General features: G+C 37.3%; 1 protein-coding gene across 8 annotated transcripts in view; it reads right to left on the reverse strand.

The window, feature by feature from the left end:
* Nucleotides 1–21,056, reverse strand: part of NPAS3 (neuronal PAS domain protein 3) — a 603,379-nt gene that overhangs the window by 127,740 nt on the left and 454,583 nt on the right. The gene's annotated exons all lie outside the window — the stretch shown is intronic.

The raw sequence follows: 21,056 nt of genomic DNA on the forward strand, positions 1-21,056 counted from the left end.
GTTCTATAGTTCTAGCTAAGTAGGCCTGTGGCACAAAATGTAATTCAGAGCAGAAAAGCTTTTATCATGTGTGACTAGACGAGGCAGAAAGGGAAGCCTCCCTTCCTATGGTGCTGCTCTAGTGCATGGAATGCAGTTCTATTTATGGAATATGAGTGGCCATGGAGTCTCTCTTGCCTCCCTATCCTGGACTCTGTTGGGTGAGCTCTTTCTTGTTTATCAGCATATTGGGGCTCCACATAAAAAGCCTCCACTAAGACCACAGTATAATTTGAGCATAAGCAAGGAATTTCAATTGTGCCAAGTTGTACTCTGTGCCCTGATATAAGCAGTCATACCTTAGGTATATGAGCATTTTGTCATACATTCACTGACTTATTATACCTGTCATTTCTCAAATGTGTATTTCTTCCAAAAGAAACAGGATTTTAAAGCACATTTTGTAGGCTAAAGATAAAAGCAGAGAAAAATGAATTCAATTTAGGCCGAAGGGGAGAAAAAATTTGGTTGTTTCTCTTTTGTATTGGTAGGGGATCTCTATGTATAAACATATGAATGTGCATACAAGGATATGCACTTTTCTTGAGGTCAGTAGTTGAGAATATGAGTCAGTAAGAGGTCTTCTCCATGCAGGTCTACTGATGAAGTGCAGAAGGTAAAGTCCCTATCACTTCCCTGGGGATTCTTAGGGAGAGGGGAGCTTATGAACTCTCTGCCCTGCAATTGAAGTGTAGTTCAAAATACATTTCCAGAATGCTGTATGCTCTTTAAGATTTTTCTTTTCTGAATATATTTCTGAAGGCTTCTGATGTATTTTGCCTTCCTCCATGCTGAAATCTCAGTTTTACACTAGCAATGAAAAAGTCAATAATTTAGAAATCAAAGTATACATAGATTTTATTAAAATGCCAACTTGCCTCTGGTGTCCAGTGCAAAGATAAGGCTCAATGCAATGAGCTGTGAGAATAAAATGTAAAAATCAAAAGATCTGAGGTAGCTCATGAACCATAACAGTATAAGAGGGAAGGAGAGATTGTATCCACTCACCATGTGATGTCTTCTCTTGCAGTGGCAGGATGAGAAGAATCAGGTGGGTTGGGGAAAAGATGCCAAACTCAGAATGTTAAAATAAAAATGGCCCATGCTGACTAAAGTTTATAGATCAGAACAAGTCATTTAAAGTACTGGACAAGAATAAGCATCTTATATTTCAGAGATGAGGAAGAGAGAAGATGTAGCCATTTCCTAAATGAAGTTAATAAAGCTCCTCCCATGCCCTTCCTTGTTTCCACTCCGTAAGCCTCTGCTGATGGGGTGCTTACAGCTGCATGAAGTTGCAGCTTTTGCTAGCAGCCAGAGAATGTTTAAGAGTAAGACCTGAGAGAGTGAAATTCAGTCTACTAAGTAGTTACATTGATTAGCAAGGTTATCAAGATGATTTTTTTAAGTTGAAAGCTTTAATAATTTACCAAAAGCAGATGAAAAGTTTTTGTTTTCCCCTCCTGTTGAACCAGTAAAAAGTAGCTGTGAAGAAATTTGCTTTCATGTTTGACCTCTGGGTAAAGATCAAACATGGCAAAATTTCAGTCCAAATATTCTATTTCAAAAACATATGAAGACATTATTTAGAATACCTTGACTGATTTACCTAAGTATTTCAGGTAAATAAAGCTAAAAGATTTACTACAATTTCCATTCACTCTTGACATGAACATATGCAAAAAACCAATTTAATCAGAAAAAGACATATCCCAAAATCCTGGAGTTATGTTCTTCGAGGCCTATCCTACAGCAAATATTGTGAGACACATATAAACCACCTTTTGTGTATATGTGTCAGTAATTTGTCTTTGTCTACATATCTGATTTTTCTTTTTTCAGATCAAAGAATCACAAAATAGGTAAGGTTGGAAGGGACCACAGTGGGTTACCTGGTCTAACCTCCCTGCTTAAGCAGGGCTGCCCTAGAGCACATGGCACAGGATTGTGTCCAGACAGATTTTCAGTATCTCCAGTGAGGAGACTCCACCAGTCTCTGGGCAATCTGTCCCAGTGCATGGTCACTCATGCAGCAGAGGTGTGCATCAGTTTCTGCCTCTTGTCCTGTTGCTTGGCACCACCGAGAAGAACCTGGCTCCATCCTCTTTGCACCCTCCCTTTAGATATTTATACACATTAATGAGGACACATCTAAGTTACCTCTTCTCAGGGCTCAACAGGCTCAACTCTCTCAGTCTGTCCTCATAAGAGAGACGCTCCAGTCTCCTAATCATCTTCGTAGCCTCTGCTGGATCTGCTCCAGCAGCTCCATGTCTCTCTTGTATGGGAAAGCCCAGAACTGGACACAGCACTTCAGATGTGGCCTCACCAGGGCTGAATAGAGGGGCAGGATCAGCTCACTTGATCTGCTGCTGGCAATGATCTTCCCAATGCAACCCAGGATACCCTTGGCCTTCTTGGCCCCATGGACAGCTCAGGGACAGCTTCTTGTCCAGCAGGACTCCCAGGTCCTTCTCTGCAGAGCTGCTTTGCAGTAGCTCAGCCCCCAGCCTGTGCTGGTCCATGGGGTTATTCCTCCCCAGGTGCAGGACCCTGCATTTGCCGTTGTTGAATTTCAGAAGGTTCCTCTCTGCCCATCCCTCCAACCTGTCAAGGCCCTTCTGAAGGGCTGCACAGCCCTCTGGGGTGTTGGCCACTCCTTCCAGCTTCCTGTCATCAGTGAACTTGCTGAGGAGGCAGCTCCCCTTCATCCAGTCAGTCATGGATAAGTTAAACAATTCTGAACCCAGTACTGAGCCTTGGGGAACACCAGTAGTGAGAGGCCTCCAACTTGACCCTGTGCCACTGTTTATGGCCCTCTGGCATTTGCTGTTCAGCCAGTTCTTAATCCACCTCACTGTCCACTCATCCAGTCCTCACACCCTGAGTTTGCATGTGAGGATGTTGTGAGAGACAGTGACAGAAGCCTTGTTGAAGGCAAAGTAGACAATATCCACTGCACTTCCCTCATCCATACAGGTAGTTGGTTTATCATGGAAGGCAATCAGGTTGGTCAAACATGATTTACCTTTAGTGAATCTATGCTGACTACTCCTGATCACCTTCTTGGCATTCAGGTGGATGTCTCTGGAATGAGGCATTCCATCAGTTTTCCAGGGATTGAGGTGAGGCTGGCTGACCAGTAGTTCCCTGGGTCTTCCTTCTTGCCCTTTTTGAAGCCTGGAGTGACATTTGCTTTCTTCCAGTCCTCAGGCACCTCTCCTGATCTCTATGACCCCTCAAAGTTGGTTCTAAATGGCCTCACTGTGGTGTCCTCCAGCTCTTTCAGCACTTGTGGATGCTTCCCATCAAGGCCCATGAACTTGTGGATGTCCAATTTGTTTAGGTGCTCTCTGACCCAAACCTGCTTAACCAAGGGAAAGTCTTCATTCCAAAATTCTTTTACAATGGTCGCCTGGGTCAGAGATCAGGCATAACATTGGTTGAACAACTAGAACTAAACCAAGTTTAAATGGTTATCATTGCCTTTTAAAAAAAGTCAAACAACTATAAGAAATTTGTTAAATATGACTTCTTAAGTGTAGCCAGTGTGGTGAAAAATAATACTAAAAATGATTGTATTCCCTTCTGTGGACTTAGGATAATTACATGGTGGTAAAATCTATCTGTGTACATGGCTTTCAGAAGAATCCTAACAAAATCCATACATTTGCCATATCTATTACCAGTGTAAATAATCACTTTGAAATGCCTGATCTCACTGCCATACACCCTCTACTTCCTTGACTGAGTCTTGTACAGTTCTACTTTTGCAGAAATGTCTTTGTGTTGGTAGGAAAGACAGGGATATAGTGATTCATAGTTACTAAGTCTCGTTACAAGTTGGCCATGCAGTCACAAATGTTTATGATTCTGGTAGAACAAGTTAAAATCCCATTTAGGTCTGAGAGTAGCTTATCTGTTTGTCAATGTTGACTAACTGAAATGGTGCTGGAGTTAACCCTGAATTGCAGTACACTAAGCACACATGAAAAGATGGGGATAACTAAGTGAAAGAAATGGGATCTTGTAATACACTAAATTACAGTAGAGCTGTAGAGGTTTTATTGCTAAGTTAAATGCAGCCTTTCTCAGTAACACAAAAAAGCAACCTCCATCTAAATTTTCAGCAAACACTTGCAAAAATAGTATCCTGCTTTTCACATTTAGGCACCTGACCAAGAGCATCCAGCACATGAAAGCTGACATTACTGCAGTGCTATTTACAGAATGGGCACATGTGAACTGTTGTGCACTTGAAACTATTCTTAATAGAAAACTGCCCAGTATAAGGCTCAAAAATTTGTCTTTGTATATGCTGAGTAATTCCAAATAATTTCTAAACTGCAATGTTTTTACATGTCGTTGGGTATTTTGCTATGTTTCTCTGTTACTCATTTCCTTATGAAAAATGATCTCATTACTTTTCTTCATACTACTTCTGCTTGTTCCATTCAGATGATAAAATCATCGCAGGAGAGAATTTCAGTTAGAACAAAACCATATAGTCCCTGGCATGAAGATGCCCAAGACTTTGGAGGCTGCTGGTGCTGCTGTAAAATAAACAAAAATCTAATGATAGAAAATACATTGTCCAAGGTGGGAGTCAGAAAGCTTGATTCTATTGTGCAAATTCTTTTAAGGTACAGTTTCCATTTTTGTTTGTTCATGCATCTAGTGTTTTACAAAAAATTGTAATGATGTCACAGTTCTTGTGGTTTACGTTATAATGGGAGGATAAAATTGTAGCAATTCATGAGAGCAAAAGCTATTGAGAAAATCAACAAACAGAAAAGGAAAGTCATTAGCTGTAAGAACCTACAAATAAATTAAACCTTGCCTAAGATGTATTGATTTTCTGTGGCCTTGCCTATAGAATAATGTCAAGCATGCCTGACAATCCATTAGATTCAGAAGGCAAAAACTACTTATAAATACTCTTTCACTTCTATCTTAAGAAATATGCTAGTATCAGACCTAATTCTGATTCTCATCTGCCATGGTGTAAGTCAGAAACAATTTCCCAAAACTCTTCAAAATGCAGTTATAAGCAAAAGGATTAAAATAAAAGCACCTTTTACTGTAAGGTATGAGTTAAATTGAAATGATCAAGGAAACCTGTACTTTTTGTATGAATTAAATTTTCCTGACTTCTTTATAATGTCAGCATCTTAATCAAAATAGGCAGTTCCAGGAATTAAACAATAATCACTGTAATAAATTATGTGCTCAGATTGCAAGAATGTGGTTTTTACGTAATACTTCATACACTAGCAAAATACAATACTTATAACTCTTAGTAGACATATAATCAAGAGACTTTCAGAAGATACAGATGATTAAGAAAAAACAGCCTGACAATTACTGCTGTCAATAATGAAAAGCCACCAAAATAACAACCATAAATTCTCAATAATTTTCTATTAAAAATTCTCATTTTATAAGTTTAAGTTCTTACATTTTTTTTCCTGTTTTTATTTTCAATACCAAAAATATTTCAAAGGTACAAATAATTTTGCATCTGGTTTCTCCTTGATTTACAGATGCTTGATTCAAGCCTATAATCAAAACAATTATTTTACCATGAAAGGATCTCTCTGCCTACACTGCAGGCAGAAAAACAAATGTGGGCAAAGACAAACAAAAGACAGGCAAAAAACTTTTGACAGAAAAAGAAATGGAACAATGTACCTTATTCTTAAATGTGTTTGGTTTGAACTTTTCTGTCTACCTGTCCTAATGACAATCCGGTTGCAGAAAGAAAAATCACCTCTGAATGCTTCTAACTTTTTAGAGTTATTAGTTTTATAATTTTATATGCTTTGAAAATGGCTGTATACATACCGCATGTATGGAGAGCTACGAGGCAGATTGGAATTTTCTGTGTGATGAAGTCTACAGCAAAAAGATTTTGCAAAAAGTCTACCGAGATTTTGTGGGTTGTATAAGGTTTTGACATTTTTATTGCTTCAGCAATGTAACGTCATAGTTTATGGTTGTTCATACTAGATTTTTTGCATATATAATTTAACTTATAGGGTAAGGCATACAATCTGTAGGTATTTTTTAGATTTCATGTCATAAAATGACACATAGTCAAGGCTAGTTGTACATGCAGTGGAGAGAAACTAGAGACACCTATCCACAGGTGCTCAAGACAAGAGGAGTGAATTGCCCTCCCTATTTTACTACATAGCAATTTTGACTTAGACTTGGACTAGGTGACTATTCTTTAGACAGCTGGAGCTGAGGGGTTAATTCTCCCTCTGCTGTTCAACAGAGAGAGACCTTTCCTGACCTGCTAAGCAGAAAATACAGAAGGCCTTTCCTGCTGAGACTTGTCTTTGTAAGTAAATTTCATCCTAGAGACCACAAAAGAAAAAAAAATAAAAATGTTCCTGCATACACTTCTATAATTCACTACCAATTTAATGCAATAAGTGAAAATACTTCACATTTAAAAGCATGCTATTATTGTTTGCTCAGATGGAAACATCAGCTTAGATGGCGCAATGACATGACTAAAACTACTGAAATTTTAAACTTTGGGGTGTATGTGGCAGTGTCCATCTCCGTTGAATAACACATTATGCTATTTGGGTGAAGGACAGGGAGAAGGAGAAGGAAAGAAGCAGGATGAAGAAAGTTGCTCGAGAATTTGCTTCCAAAATCAAATTCCTTTACATAACTTGTTACTACAGTGGCAAAATACAAGAAAGTTTGCAGTACTACACAGTAGTCAGTACAACAAGTGAATCAATTGAAGACAAGCATTAAAAGAGTTATTTGCTAATGGGCACCATGCCAGGGTTACTCATGCAATGCTGCCTGCAGAATTCCTAAGCTGAGTTCAGAAGATACAGATCGATGCACCTCCAAAGAGAGTCTATATCAATCTCCATTTCATTCATTAGCTTCCACTCTGAGCTGGTAGGCTGCTAGTTAACTCTTTAATGTGGGAGAAGCTGTCAGTGTAAAGGCCATTGGGACACACACTCTTCTCTGCTGTACTTGACCTGTCGATATTTCTTGAGGCACACTGTTTAAACTGGTACAGCTAATGGCAAAAATGGAGATCTGTGAGGCTTGGAGAGGCTTTCCTAGCTTTACATTGGCTTATCATTCTACAGTAAACATTAGTAAATTCATCCCAACAAAGTGTTCCTATTTATGTCCTCTTGCATATGAATAACAGGCCTCAGATGAAATAACCCAAAACAACTCTGTCCCTGAAATCAAAGACAGTTTAAATAATAAATTATGTTAATTTGAGAAATTAGCACATTGAGATATCATGCAAATGAACTAGAGGCAACTGACATTTGGTTATTAATTAAATTGTTCTAATGTCCCAGACAGACAGAATGAGATAGCTACAGCAGAAAAGTTAGAATACAGTTACACTTTGAATTTGTTTGGTTGTAAGTTCATTGTAAAATTGTGTAGAAATCCAGCAGGTCCAGGATACATAACCAGGATGCATAAACCATTTAGAATACTTCTGAAAGTGCAAATATGAGATCTAACTTATAAAGGTATAATTACTAAAACAAAGAACAATCTCAAACCACCCAGACTTCTGGGCTTTGCTATTTTCTTTCTACAAATATTGAATGTACTAATTTCCCTTGCCTTACTGCTGAATAAAATCAATTTCCTCCATAGAGCTGAACTCTCTTTTGTTTAAGGTTAGACGCGAAGTTGATACGCATCCTTAGATATAATGTAAAATCCTTGAATATTTAGAACTACGTCACTGTGTGAATCAACAGCTGGTACAGATTCATTATTTGACAATCAGTGCTCTCCATAAAATAACCTACATGCTTGAAATTAGCTGAAGGGGAAAAAAAGCTTCACATTATTTTAAAACTCTAGTCAAATTGTTTGTATACAAATTTTTATAATAACACCTGCTTTTTCTCTCTTGGCCAATACAATCCATAGAGAATCTTAGCTCCAACAATTTCCCTGCAGAATTGTCAAACATATGTATTTGTATTTCATTACTTGGGTAATAGCTGATTTGCCAAGTTCATTTACTACTAGTTGCTCCTCAAACATCTCAGTGGGATAATTAAGGAATACTAAGAACTGAAACTGTAGTATGTTAGGTGGGGGCTAGAGCAATTGCCCAAATCCCACTTCTGATTAAACTGCTGTCCAGAATTAAATATTCAATAACTGAAATTCTGTTTTCTTCCCTTACTCTGAGCAACTTATTATCAAGGAGATAGAATAACTCCCTCTTTTGTGCAATAGAGACAAAAAAGCTCACTGCACCACGCAAACCAATTCTAATCCCTTATGAGCCTACAAGAATGGTATTTAAACTGAAAATTGACTGGGTAATGGACTAAGTGGTGCCTTCTGTTCTAATGGTTCAATATGTTGGCATTAAAACAAACAAAAGCACATTGATGCCCAATGCCTGAACGGGGGAGACTAAACAAGTGGGGAATAAGGTTTAACAGTAGGAAGGCAATTAAAAATCCTTTCTATCTGAGGGTCTTTCTGAAATATAAAGCTGGTGACAGTGAAATGGATGCCTCCATTAATTCTGCAGAAAATAGGGGTGTGTTCTTGGACTTGCTTTGTTCTTTTTACACTGCACAGGAGCTGTACAAGAAAAAATTATTTTCACCCAGAGATTCCCAGAATGAAGTCTCCAGTGGGACTATTCTGGTTTAACTTCATAGATCCAAATTTCATCTTGCATCTCTTTCACTATTATCTGTTGTTGGCACATTCTGGTCTAACATCCACAGGGTGAAAATCAGGCAAAATTTCTTCTCCTGTTCTCATGCCTCTTCCCTTATGTCATTAGCCACAGGAGAAAATTTGGCTTCCAGGTTTTACAACGATTATGTAAGAGGCACAAATCTCCAAACTATTATGGGTATAAAAAAACCCACTGCTTCTAATTCAGGCTAACACTTGCCATTGCTCAGTTTCGTGCTCTGGTACATGTTACTCTGCTAAACTCTAATCATTTGGACTGACGTTTTCCCTGCCAAGGGGAGTTGCATATTTAAACTGCCAGAGGAAAGGTGCCATGCCATATAAATTACCCATCTGATATGATAATGTCTTTATTACATTTTGGAGAATGCATGCAAAACTCCACTGAAGGCATTTTTCTATTTCTTTTTGAGATTCGTATTAGAGATAAGCATAATATTTCCTAAAAAGCAGAATGACTGCAAACCTTCTGACACTAAACCGAAGAAAACACCCTTTCAAATAATAAAGAAGTGTCCACAGAGAACATCTAAATTAATGTCTCACTTATTCTCTAATCATACACATTCACAGACACAAGCAAAATGTCTGAAAACTACAAACTCTTTGAAAGTTGATTGGTATACTCTCATACAGGTGTTTCATACACTTGAACTTGAGTAGTCAGAGCACAAGCATAGTTGGAGTTTGGAATTCTTAGGTCCAGTGAAGTTGCTGGTGCCAATGGATATTGTGCATGGCTGCTGACACATTGAGAACTGTGTGTAAGAAATATAAAGTGGATGGAGGACTTAGTCTTTGGGGCTTCAGGGATTACAAAGATAATTGTGGATCAATTCTGCCAAATGATTTGAAGTAACTTAAGCCTGCCATCAGTACTTTAATTGTTTTTACAACAGAACTTGAGAGTGCACTTAGTACAATGAATGATTTGATAACACCTGGTTGAAATGCCCTGTCCATTAGTTGCATATCATCTCTCACTTTTATTAAGCTGGTTAGCCTACTGCTCCACTCATTTAAGACCCAAGATTTATGTTAGAAAGGGATTTTTACACATGTCTATTGAAATAAATATCCTCTGGTAGGGTTAGAATGGTAAATGTATCAAGAGTGGCATCTCTATCTGAATCTTTCCATATTTATGTTTGTAAGCAATAGCACAAATTTAATAAAAAGTATTGTCTTATTCCCTTACACCAAGTAGCGCTGGTCTTTGTATACAGAAAAGAAAACTAGCTAAGTAAAAAATGAATTCTTTATCCCTTCAGAAAACATCAAGAATAAACTGTTTCCTAGCAGAGCAACCAGCTGTAACTCTGTGAACTATCATTGTTCTTGAAGGAAGACCACTTACTTGACCACTGGCAATTACAAAGGCTAGAGGCAAATTCCTTAAGAAAATCCTGCCTGGATGGTTTTCTCTGTTTTTTTCTGTGAAGCACAGGAGCACAGCTACTTCCAGCCACCTCTATCTCCCTTTCTTTAATATACGACCTATGAAAATCCCACAGTGTTTCAAACTGATGAACACAAGTGTAATAAGTTTTCATGCATAGTCTCAAAACTCAGGATGTTGCCTATGGTAAAGAATTGGAGAGATAATTAATCAATGGAAATTCCAAAATACAATCAATCTCACTGACAACTTCTCCAAAATCTAGCTCCAGTCTGTAGCTGGAATACTGCCAGGCAAAAAGACTTGGATATCTCTGGGCTAAGATTGTTGTAACACCTGCTTGTCATGGTTCCTTTCAGGTTGGATGAAAGCATTTGTACACAATGCAGGCCAATATGGAAAATAAATTAATTAGCAATGATATGCTGTCTTAACTTACTCAACACAACCTGATATCTTTCTCTAATATAGTAGAGCAAAATACAAACAACTGAGAACTACCCATTTACAAAATGTCTACAAAACCACTTTTTTAATAGGCACCCAGAATAATTTCTGCTGCTGGTTTGTTGTTTTTTTTTGAAGTAGAAGTCCCAAGCTGGAGTAAATTGGTCTAGCTTCATTGATTCCAAAACAGCCATGAAAATTCATACTAGCTAAACATAGAGTTCCATGTTCCCATGAATGACATTAAAGTGATGGTACACACTGACAGAAGAAAAAGAGGACTTGAACATGATATTTGTTGAATTAGCCTTTAGTGAATAGTTAATAAAATCACTTGCCTTCCTTTCTACATAAGATCTAAACCCACAAATTAAGTGGGGATGGAATAATCCTAATTGTTAATGCCAACATTAAAGTCCTTTTCTTTTTTTTTTTTTTTCCTATATGATTGGCAGATCTGTTTATTCCAGAAAGCATTACAGTAGATGTTATTTATTTACAATGATGACTTTAAAAAAGTAAACATTTTGGGAAGAGTGAAAGCAACTCAATATTTTGGTAATGTTGGCGGCAGGAAACAGAGAACACTGTTGGAGATTAAAAATTAGCAATGGTCAATGCATATTTCTTTTTCATCCATCTTGAGTGAAAACCCCCTGAGATTGGAAGCTCAAACACCACTGTGAAAGTTTGAAAAACTGGCTAATTCTGTCATTCATTTAAATTCCAAACCATTTGCTTCTTTGATGGGGAAGTAACACTGAAAAATCTGCTGATTCGGCTACTGCAGACTTTGAGAGCTCTCTTGATTTCTTACTTTAGCTCACAGCTAAACATCAAGTTCATTATCAACTGATTAGATTGGCAGTTGGTCAAATAAAAAACTATTTTATTAAAACCTTGAATTACAGACATACTGGAAAACTTCATCTGTTGGCAATACGCTAGGCTTTTAAAGACTGTGCTAAGAGCTGCCAGTGCTTTTTAAAATTGCCCACTTAAGAGAGTCCAGCTTATCTTTGAACAGATTTCTGTGAAAGTCAAATCTGTCTGCTGTGTCCTGGACTAATACCAGATTAAGTTAGGATCCCAGCATCTCTTTAAAGAAGGATGCCTATGAAATGACAGGGCTGAGAATCAGGCACACAGACAACTGCTTTCATGCTACTGTTATTCTGAAGGAAAAAGACAATAATGAGAGGCAAAGAGAGATAGGATGGAAGGCACAGGAGAAGTGTGAGGAAAAGAAAAGCACAGAGTGCTAATGTTCAATCCCTCACCTTGAATTATGCCTACTTGTCCTCAGTCTTCCCTGTTTAATGGCATCTGGACACCACAGCATTGCAGAAAAGTTAAGCTTTTCTTTGTGTGGAGGAGCAGAACACTGCACTGCTGATAGCTCCTCGCTCAGCTTAAAGGAAGAGTCTTCAAAATGGCTTTGCAGGTCCACCCACAATCATGTGAGAAGACAAAACTTTGCCTAAGCATATGCAAAAGAAACCACAGGTAAGGGAAATTAACTCAGAAAGTTTCCAGCAAAAAAAATCCAAATTACTCGACTCAATATAAGGCAGGAGAAACTGTTGACCTTCCCAGTAACCAACAGCGAGACCTGCAGTTAAAGACAAAAGAGAATTTGTAACCTATAAAGCTCTGCACTGAGTGGATGGTGAACACTTTAGATTCCATTCTTCAGTCTGTGATGGTTACTTGTTGCCATTTCAGCCATTAAGTATCCCACAAACAGTCATTTAGTCAGCCCTTTAGGCTGCATTTTCTTTGTTACTTCCTTCAGCCTTAACTGTTTTGAAAGATTTGAAGAAGATAGCAAGGAGAAATAGACTCACTGATAGGAGCGTGTATTTCTATAAAACACTTTTTCACTGAAGAGATCCAACTTTATTCCTCTGGAGCAGGATCTTCAAAGAAGAGTATGTCTTCATTGAAGAAAAGCATGCTTTATCTCTTCAAATGAGTATGGAACCGAGTTATAAGGCATTGGAAACCGCCATTTACACTTACTCTCAAGAACTCAGTTAAAGCTCAGCATTAAAATCTGAATTAAAGATCCTCCAGTATTATCTGATAAACCATGTTGAACAAAAACTGGATTACTTTCTTTCACAGTCCACATACCTAGCACTTCTGAATAAATAAGCAAAGCAGAGAAGTAGTGACTTTTTCGAAATGAGGAGCTATCCTCACTCCACGTAGAGGTTAAAATGCAAGTAAAACAGATTATCACAAGAAAAGGATATGTGGTCAGCTGGGTTCTGTACCTGAACTAAGGACAACGAATAATGGCTCATTCAATTCTCTATTTGGTTTTACCACAAGTGTGACACTGAGGAAGAATGTCAAAATGTGTATTCAGAAGGATGGCAAATAAATATTGCACAGGCAAACTTAATTCTAAGACTACCTAACATTTGAATGCTTGGTTTTGTTACTTTATTATTCTAATAACGTCTGGTGTTACCTAAGATTTACATCTGAAGACAAAATCCTAGACAGATAAACAGACATTGATTGATACCAGTCCTCAGCAGTTTTTTTTGCAACATTGCTGAGTGACATTTGTTTATTTCTTTATTATCATTCATTGCCTGATAGGCCAGCCTGCTTATCAGTCATCCCATGCTCCTTTCCCTTAATTAGAGAGATCAAATACACCACCACAAATTCCCTCCTTGACCATCCACAGCCACCACTCAGCAGCAATGCCTCAATGTAGAAGGAAGAAGAGTGGATTGGCTGATAAGAGAGAGGCTCAGATCCTGCAATGGTCTTCTTACAGGTTTACCAACCAAGCGCAACAGGAATGAGTGAAGAGATCAAAGACACTGACTGTGGTTGATCAGGACAGGTGTTTGTGGTGATGTTTTCAACAGATGGAAGTTCCTGTGAGAGAAGAAAAGAGACCCAGGTTATACCAGCCAAATGTGATGACTCCTCAACCAGAACCACTGCAATCAGTTACATTTTTCTCCCTGTTGTAAAGTGAAGTGCATGCAGACACACAGTTTTATTCATTTGCATCTTAAAGAGAAGAAATGTTATCCATTTTGAGGAGAAGAACAGATGCAAAAAGAATGAGAGACCTTTACAGCATTACTTTCATAACAGAATTCTCTTGTTTTAGAGTGATTTATTTCTGAAGAGGAAAAAAATGTAGAGAATTTGGAACACAAAAGTACCTTCTCATCAAGGGTTGTCTATCGTTTCATGAATCACATGTGATGGATGAGATTTATGAATTAGAATCTGCGTCAAAAGATTTACAGCATTCTAAATTAGTTATGGCATCTTCTTGTCTGTGAGCATAAACTTTCAACAAAATATCTATATCACCATCACAGAAGCATGGCCAACCCAGTTCTTTCATTTCACTGCAGCACACCCAGACCCTGTCACAGTGTTTGATGAATTCTTGAAGGAATGGGCTTCAGATCAATTAAAATAAGCACCACAAGCTGATTTATCAAATCTTTTCTGAATGCTCTCAGAAAATGTCAAAAATCTGATCCATTGACAGAGAAGAGTCAGAGAATCGTGGCAGCCTATGGGATCACAAGACCTTTTCAAAACCATCATAAATCACTACAGAAAACAAATGGGGCACCATGTGATAAGATTTTGTCTGACAGCTTTGCCTCAACAAGACATATACGAGATAAATGGATACCTTCGTCTGTGCCCAATTGTCAGTTTACAAAGTTCCAACTTGTCAAATTGTAAAATACACCACATCCAAAATAATATACCTTTTTGGATATCCAATAGCATGATTTAAGAAACCTCTCACTCTATTTCTTTGTTGCAATTTTAAAAGTACCTCTGCAGACAGAAATACTTGAGAAAAGACAGACAGGTAGAAAGACAGGAAGGCTGGCAGACAGACATGTCAAATATTACCTAGCACAGTAGTTCTAATATTGCAGCCTATCTAAAAAAAATTATTACCTCTTTTAAAACATTTTAAAACTATTTGAATTACTGTAAAGTAGCTTCAATCACAATAACCTTTAGTATTGCTGTGGAGTTTTTATCTTTCATAGGGATTCTGAATATATTCAAAACAACAGAGTAATATGTAAATATTTCTCAGGTATTAGCTGGACTCTGGAAAATCCCTTTTGCTAATGAGGTACAAGGTTAGGCAAATCAACACAAATATTCAGGTATCAGAAAACAAATGGATCTGATGCTGTATTAGGAACATGGGCAGCTATATATTTTGCTGGTTGGAATTCCACTAACAATACTAATGATAATGATTTGGGCCTGATTTTAATTTGCTAAAGAAACAAATTTTAAGAAATGGTATTGTGTACAAGTGGTTATGGACATGGAAGATTTTCAAAATTTCAAACATTTTCAGCCCTTCAAAATTTGTTAGGAATTGGTATAGAAACCCGGGTAGTTTCTATATTTTGAATGTAGTCTCTGTTGCCAGCTTTTAAAACACTGTTTTAGCTTTCCTCAATATGTAATAAGACTGCAATTATTATCACACAGAGCATGAAGAAATACAGAGAATTTGAAAACACAATTGCAGCTAGAGCCCATGCTTTTTAATGTTTATCTTTTAAGCATTATTTCTGTGCACCTCTAAAATTGCCCTACTTTTTGCAGAAGAAAGTTTACAAATTCAGATTTTGCAAGAAATTCCATTTTTAAATAAGTCTCAGAGATGCATAATGCTTCCTATGTCTAGTTTTCATTTTAGGGAGGAAGCAGAATCAAAATCCTTTTAGGACTTGTTTGTTGAAACTATAGTGTTGATAATGTACTTAAAGGGCTTTGTGATCTTCAAGGTATCATAAACAAAAACCAGTCTCAAGAGTCCTTCCAGGGGCTCTTGCTGGGACTAATAAAATCAGGAGCAGAGAAAGGTTTGAATAGCCTTGTTAACCAAGGCCAATGCCTCTTCAAACTCCTTGTGCAAACGAGTGGTAATCAGATAAAGACATCAGCACAACCTAGGTCCTTTCACATCTGATTTCAGACCTTAGCATGACGAAGGGATAATGTTGGCTTGCTGATGAAAGACCTCCCCCACAAGGGCTGTGCAGCAGAGTCTAGGGCCACTCTTTAGCCTTTACATTTATTAGAGGCCTTTGACATAACCAGAGAGATGATTAGTCTACATGAGGTGTCCTGCTGGAGTTGTACTAAATTGATTCTATTTCTTCCTCTTCAGTCCTGTGTGAAATACACATTTCAGTATCTGTAAGAACTATCTGGAAGAAAAAGAATAATGTGAATGCCAATCTGGGAATAGAAGAACCAATGGCAGTGGGAAAAGGAAAGCAATCTCAGGAACTAGAGGCAATCATAAAGCATGGTGTTGCTCCAGTGAAGGATACTTCAGTTATTAAGCTGAATGCACCTCTTTAATGTCTCAGCACTGCTCAGACAGAAAATCAGAATTCTCTTCTTTAACTTTTTCTCTCCAAGACAAAGTGCCTATAGGAAGGAGTTCAATATCCTATGTACTGTTGGTGCTACACGTCTGCATTTTGCTAGTTTTGAGTGCTAAGTAAACTCAACTTTGCTGTCAGCCTTTAAGCAATGAAGTCATTTAGCACACATTTGGTGTCACTAAGCATATGTAATGGCATCCATGCACACAAATGTAAAAGAATATTTGTCTTCTCCCTTGAGTAGGAATCTATAGTTTCTCTAAATTACTGTGTTTGTGCCCGTGTTCATATAATAAATGTTCTATTCATTTTTATTTAAAATTTCAGTACTAAAACAATGGGTAATGATAAAAATATGCTTTTATTCTTGTGTCCCTTAAAATAAAATTGATTTCTTAATGAAAACCTGTAATCTGGAATTTCCTACAGTTTATACTTTTAATGAAAATATGCAATATATTGATAAAAGAATAGAATACATATTTGTATTTATCAACCTCATCTCAATTTCATCCATTTGCAGAAAAAGTGGCAGGATCACTCTGTGGCCTTCCATTGTTCGTGTACTTTGCTAATTGCAGAACTATAACTAAAAATAAACACAGGTATATAAGTCAGCAAGTGGAGTACTTGAGTACTTTGCCTTATCGCAACTCCTAAATTTCATCATGTTCACTGTAAAAAAGCCTTTGAATTAATGTATATAGTAAAAGTATACCACAGGACTTTTAACTTCAGAACAACATCCCTAAAAGCATTATTCAAACTTTTGAGGTTCATGGACTAGTAGTACCTGTGCATAGGAAAAGCTCTTGGCAAATCCCGGTGAAATTTTTTGACAGATTCATCTTCTACCCTTCGGAAAAGAGAAGGTGCTCCAGGCAAGAGATTTGATTAATGCCACAAAAAATAGTGTTGCTGGCACAGCTGGTATGTTGGGAGAAAAATTCATCACTAACTCTCAAACTGCCATGTAATTTTCTCTCAACAGTTCTTATCCATGCTTGACAGAAGATTTGCACAGGACAAACTAGCTTGACAGAGGACAAGTCAGCCAGCTGTTGAGGTATCTTAAACATGACAGATCACTATGTTTTAACTCAGATTAATTCACTTATTACAGGTAGACCTAAATCACTGGCCATTGTCAAACCAGTTGTCACAACTAGCAAATCATGTCAGATTTCTAAACAAAAATATTTCAAATCTTAAACAGTTCTTATAACCTCAGCCTGTCTGCTTTTCACACAGCCAAGTAAAGAATTGCAAAATAACCAGTGCTGCTCCAGCAGTATCTGTTTTATTTGTCTGGTATTTAATAGGACCAGAAGGATTTGGAAATTGAGTGCAGATTCTGGTAACTGGCAAAAATGAAAATATTTCTTCCAAGTTGCTTTCCTGCCTCCCACTCCAATATTTTGTCTCTTTTTCATTGCTTTTGAAACATTACCTGCTGTCTTAAACTCTTACACACTTTTGTTACTATATTTTCAATAGTACAATAAATGATTATAAATATGTCCATCATTGGCTCACCAGAATTACTAGATTGCTAGATTAGAATGAATAATCACTGTCAAAATGAGATAGCAAAAATGAAGTCCATATTTAGGGCTGTATTTCAATTAGTTTTCTCTAAGTGATTAGCTAATAAAATCATTAATTCAGATATATTCAACAGACTTTAAAGGCTACAGAGCCTGAAGCATATTTGCAATATCAGAATTATAGCCTGTCCCAAATCTAGTGGATCGATCCAAACCTCCTAGATCATGGGGAGGTTTGGAAAAATTTTTTTATGTTGCAATGGAGCTCAGAGCTAATCAGAAACTTAGCCCAAAACATGCACTGACAGCACAACACATTTTGCAAACTGAATTCCCTTGTTAGGAATTTTATAAATTATGCTTATGTTTTCATGGAAATAGAAGGACTGACCTCCCAAAAATTCTTGTCTAAACTCTGAGGGAGAATGCTGGGTCTCAGGAGCAGCAATGAAGTATGTCATGTGAGCCAAAGAAGTTTTTTTGCAAAGAAAAATAAATACATTTTTCATTATTGCTGATTAAGTGTGTTTAAGGGTGTCTCAAGATGTGCAATGTGAGGTTTTCAAGACAAGGCTGGATGAAACCTCAAATAACCTGGAGTGATCTTATGGCTGACCCTACTTTGAGGGTCAGCCAGAGATCTCCCCAAAGTCCTTTCTAGTCTGAATTATGCTGTGATCCTAGGAACATAACTTTCTTTGTTATATTCTTTGCTTAAATATAAAGTGCACAGGTCTCTTCACTGCCTACTCTAAAAATGTATATTATATGGCGAAAGTTACCACATCTCATTGTTGTCATTATACAACAGACACAGCACATGTCTCCTACAAATCTTCAAGAAGTCCAGTAACCAAACACAGTTTATACACCTTCTCTCTGCCAATTTATGTAGGATCAGTCCTCTCTGACCCAGTATCCCCTCTCTGTCAGATCAGCTACTAAACAATTAGTTTCCTTTTATTTATTACTCCCTTCTGGCATGGAAGGTAGGAATGCAACACATATTTCAAGAATGATAAATACATTTCCTCAGCAGCAAAAGGGGAATTCAACACAGTTTAAATAAGCAAACAATTATATATTTTAAAGGCACAGAAGGGGAAAAATGCATTAATGTTATAGGTTCTAGAGGGTTTATGTTTACTGATGGGATTTCCAATAGGATTTTAATTAGAAATACAAAGTTTGTATGTGTTTTAGTTAGGGACTGAAACATTTTAGCTTCTTTTTGTTCAGAGATGCATTGCTTCTGTGTTGGAAATACTTCAGTCTCTCCTCACAGAATGGAGCTCTCCTCTCCCATAATACTTTATGTTCAATTATACTTATGACAGGTATCAAGATGCTCCAGCATAAAAGTTCTCCTACTTATCATGTCCAATCATGGCTGAAAAGCTTGTGTGAAGAAGGACTTCATGAGGAAAGGAGTATCCTCATTCTTTGCTGCTCCTTGACAGTGTTCTGGGAAAGGGTTGATTGTTTTTAGTAATTTGTGTGCACTGATCTGTTCTGGCTTGGGGTTCTCGCTTTTATTGCTGATAGAAGCAAACCTGGAAAAGTGGATGTGAAAGGGCTTGCTCGATGACTTTTTTAGGTGACTTGGGTATGTATGGACTGGTACACAGGCATATTTTATTTTGTAGAGTTCCAGATCTCCATCCTTTTTGTTGTTATAAAATTATTTTCTCCTTCACCCTTAAGATGCTAAAGAATGCAAATCAGATCTCTGTCTCACAGACATCCAGACCTCCATACATTTAGGAAATGGAAATCACACATAATCCAACGTGTGAGAAGATGGATATATGTCTTTTAAAAATCCAGCTGTTACCTGAAAGGCTGCTTCTTCTAGCTGCTTATCTCCCTCCCTACCCTTTTCCAGACAAAATTATTCTCCTATCATTCTAGAAAAACAAATGAAATTTCCCTAAAAGATACTTAAATTAGGGACACATGGCAAAAACTTACCATTACCTCTGTTCAAGTAACCAAGCATACATCAAATGACATTCACTGTGAATGCTCATATCTGTGGTTTGCCTGGTAGGTTGAAATGGGCTAGTTCTGGCAAGTTCCAGTGCTGGCAGTCAGCTGAGGTGGCGGCACGTTTAACTGGCATAACCAAAGGACTGAAGAGGAAGTATGTCCACAAATCAAGTGAATCAACAGTCCTTAGCAGAAAAAGGCTTTTTTTTTGTGCTTGGGAAATATATTATCCTGGGACCCTGTAAAACACTGGAAACTGTCCCTTGTCTTTCTGCTAAGTGAATCAAAGTCTTAATGTTGCTTCTCATTACAGTCTCATTCCTTCAATATTGACTAAAGAAAAGAACATCAAAGGCCTAAAGAAAAAAAAAAAAAGAGCAAGAAAGAAAGAAGGCAAGAAGGCACAGGAAAGTACTATTTTCAGCTATTCCATCTTCTATCTTTTCCTGTTTCTCAATCTTCCTCTTTTTTGGTGGCAGAAAGGGAATGAGACTGGAACTCTAGAACTAAGGATGGGCAGGAGGAAGTGACACCGAGGTGGAATGACATCAATACAAACAGCACACATAATGAATACATTTTAGCTAAGGTATTTGTAGGTATAATGCATAATGTTTTCAATCTATTTAAGTGTTGCTTTAATTTCACTGACATATTTTACTATATTTTCATTTTGAAATCCACAAGACAGGAAGCACATATAGTTTTTGTTTTGTTTTGTTTTTTTGTTTTTTTTGTTTTTACGTTAAGGTATCTTCTTAAAACAGATGAACCAAAACCCTCCAAGGAAGAAATCAATTAATTAAAAATTACATAAGAACATCTGCTTGCAAGCTGATCAAACTAGAAAGGTGAAAACAATGTCTGCTCTAGTGGAGGGAAGAAAGATGACAGTTTGGGGTATGGGGAAAAGGCAAAATGTGGGGTAAATGATAAAGAAGCTGCCAGATTCCATGTCTCGAGTCATGTTAAAATGTGAACTTAAACACAAAGTTCAGTTCAGTGAAGCAGAAGGACAATTCTCTTCCTTAGATAGAAAAAGATCTTTTTTCATCTGTAGCAGGTGACATGATTCGTGCAGATGAGCCACTAGCCACTTCAGCCTCCATAACTTGAGAAATTCATCAGGGTGCAGGAACACTGACTTGGATTATTCACATGAGCTTGACAAACACTGTAGAGAGCTGTCATTTAGTATAGTTATGCACAAAAAATCAAGCAGTGTTTAGCCAAATGTGATGATGCTCTGTATAAAAGGACTCAAGCAGCACCACAGAACAAATGCCGCAGAACATAACAGGAATAAGCCCTGCTTACTTAGGATATTTGTTAAATCTTACACACTTACTATTCAAAATCAACTTTTTAGAAGACAAAATTTCATGCATTTTCAATTAATGTATTCTTTGTTAAAGCTTTTAAAGTGGTTGTTATTTTTCTCTCTAAGTGAACTCATTTAAGCATATT

This window comes from Lichenostomus cassidix, chromosome 5 (assembly GCF_008360975.1).
Source record: "Lichenostomus cassidix isolate B80296 chromosome 5, HeHo_3.0, whole genome shotgun sequence".
In the NCBI taxonomy this organism is placed as follows: Eukaryota; Metazoa; Chordata; class Aves; order Passeriformes; family Meliphagidae; genus Lichenostomus; species Lichenostomus cassidix.